Here is a 3,122-nt window from a genome sequence, read left to right as displayed (position 1 = left end):
GAGACAGAGTCTTGCTCTGTCACCCAGCCTGGAGTGCAATGGTGCGATCTCCACTCACTGCAACCTCCACCTCCTGGGCTCAAGTGATTCTCCTGTCTCAGCCTCCCAAATAACTGGGATTACAGGCACCCACCACCATGCCCAGCCAGGAATATTTTTTTAAGAGACATTTTACAAAGAAAAAAAATCTCTAAAGTTTTTTCCGTCTTAGTATTCTCTAATTTTATTGTTTTAAGTGGGTATCATAGAAAACAGCCAACTATAATATAATTAAATAGACTGCACTTTAATGATCAGAGATATTTGATTATAGTTTGGGTATTAGGTGAAAATAAGTACTATTCATCCTGTTAGGTGTGAAATTGACATTATGGTCAAAGAAGAACATATGCACATTTTTAAGAGACACATACTGAAATATATATGGGTGAATTGAAATTTTTAAAAAATATTTATTTATTTATTTATTTATTAACCACAGGGTCTTGCTATGTTGACCAGCCTCCCAAAGTGCTAGGGTTACAGGCGTGAGCCACCATGTCTGGGCAATTGAAATAATTTCTAGAATTAAAAAAAAATTCAGAGAGAGAGAAAGTGATAATGTGGCAAAATCTTGATAATTGTTAAATCTGATGATGGGTACATGCAGGTTTATTGTTCTGTCTACTTTTGTGTAAGTTTAAAATATTTATATAAAAAGGGTTTGTTTATTATATTTTAAATTTTAATCTATGTATTTATTTATTTTGACACCAGGTCATAAGACTGGCTAATTTTTGTATTTTTGGTAGAGGTGTGGTTTTGCTGTGTTACTTAGGCTGGTCTTGAACTCCTGGGTTCAAGTGATCCACCCACCTCAGCCTCCCAAAGTGGTGGGATTACAGGTGTGAACCACTACCCCTGGCCAACAAAAAAAAGTTTTTTAAATAATTCAAATAATTGGTTTAACAGTTTTGTTTTTTCATATGCAAAGCATAAATTGGATAGAGAGAATTCTGCTACAGTGTTTATCTGCTAAAGGGATTATTTATCTAGCTCACTAGTTCTCAAACTTGAGTGTGCTGTTTAAAATTCAGATTGCTGAGTCCAGCCCCAGAGTTTCTGATAATAAGTCTTGTAGGGGCCCAGCAATTTGCATTTCCAACAAGTTCCTAGTTGATGCTGATGCTCCAGTCCAGGGACCACGTCGTGAGAATTACTTCTCTGGGTAAACCATCTCTTCTAAGCTATCGTTCTTCATTCTTTCTGCAGCCAATTCCATTCCTTTATTATTTCATGTCAAGCATGAGCTTTAACTGTCCATGTGGGCCAGTTTCTTATCTTAATTTATTCTGGAATATACTGAGAGTCAAAATCTTGAGAATTTGATAATTAAGTCTCCTCATTGTTTGGTTCTGACTTACCCAGCTTTTCAATCTTTTCTTCCTTTATTCTCCTGACTCCAGCAATATCAGGATGTTTGTACTCTAAGTGAGTCATGCATATTCCTACCTCAGTACCTTTACCCATGCCACCATCCCCTCCTGAAATGCATACGTTGTGTTCACACACACACACACACACACACACACACACACAAAATGAGTAACCAAAATGTCCGGTCCAAATCTCCCGTTCTCTGTGAAGTTGATTATCAGCATCCATGGTGATCCTTCCTGCTGAAAACTTCTCATTTTACACTAGTCATACCATCATGTAATAATTTATATTTTTTTATATTCGTGCATTTTTTTTTTTCTTTTTGAGATGGGGTTTTGCTCTGTCACCCAGGCTGGAGTACAGTGGCATAGTCTCAGCTCACTGTAGGCTCGACCTCCTGAGTTCAAGCAATCCTCTGACTTCAGTCTCCCTGGGACACAGGCATGCACCACCATGCCTGGGTAATTTTTGTATTTTTTGTAGAGACAGGGTTTTGCCATGTTGCCCAGGCTGGGTATTCATGCTCCTTATCTCCTCAATAGGCTTGTCAATTCCTTGAGGGCAGAGACCTTGCCTTATACAGAAATTCTTTGTGCAGCCCACAGACTTTGGCCCAGAGCTATGTTCTTAATAGGTACTTTCATTTTCTCTGCAAACTGGGGGAAATACGTTTTTTCTAATAATAGATGGAACCTGAAGTCTACAGATGTAGAATAAGCACCAGGGAAAGGCTCATAGAATCCTAACATCAATGCACATCCAAGCAGTGCTATAAGAATAATTAATTATTATGCGGGTCTTCGAGACCTTCAGATGAAAGGGGCTTTAAAAGAGTCCAGAATTATTATGATGATCCATGTCACTTTTTTTTTTTTTTTTTTTTTTGAGACGGAGTTTCGCTCTTGTTGCCCAGGCTGGAGTGCAATCGCGCGATCTCGGCTCACCACAACCTCCGCCTCCCGGGTTCAAGCGATTCTCTTGCCTCAGCCTCCCGAGTAGCTGGGATTACAGGCATGAGCCACCATGCCCAGCTAATTTTTGTATTTTTAGTAGAGACGGGGTTTCTCCACGTTGGTCAGGCTGGTCTTGAACCCCCAACCTCAGGTGATCCACCTGCCTCAGCCTCCCAAAGTGTTGGGATTACAGGCATGAGCCACCATGCCCAGCTAATTTTTGTATTTTTAGTAGAGACGGGGTTTCTCCACGTTGGTCAGGTTGGTCTTGAACCCCCAACCTCAGGTGATCCACCTGCCTCAGCCTCCCAAAGTGTTGGGATTACAGGCGTGAGCCACCACGCCCAGCCCATGTCACCCTTTCAAAGCCTCAAATCAAATTTCACAGCATCCCTCAGGTTTCCTCAGACTGGGAAGAGTTCAGGGTTACTCCTCCAAGGGTGGCTAAAAAGTGACTTCTCCACACCCACCACTCAGGATTTTCAGGAAAGACAAACTTTAAAATAAGGCTGGAGATAGCAAAAGTCCCAACAAAACAAACTCTTGGCTTCCTGAGAAAAAGTGAAATCGAGTTACTATGTGTCGTCCTCCAGCAGGGAGAGTTGGACTCCAGACCAATCATCTGTGCCTGTCTTCCTATCTTGTCCCCTTGGCTAGTGGCACTCACAGGCTTTCAGATGTTGGCGTCTACCTGCAGTCATCTAGATAAGAACCTGCATGTTCAGGCCAGGCATGGTGGCTCACACCTGT

The sequence above is a fragment of the Macaca fascicularis genome, chromosome 1 (genome assembly GCF_037993035.2).
Source record: "Macaca fascicularis isolate 582-1 chromosome 1, T2T-MFA8v1.1".
Taxonomy (NCBI): domain Eukaryota; kingdom Metazoa; phylum Chordata; class Mammalia; order Primates; family Cercopithecidae; genus Macaca; species Macaca fascicularis.
The sequence above is the reverse complement of the archived record's forward strand: the minus strand, read 5'-3'. Positions refer to the sequence as shown.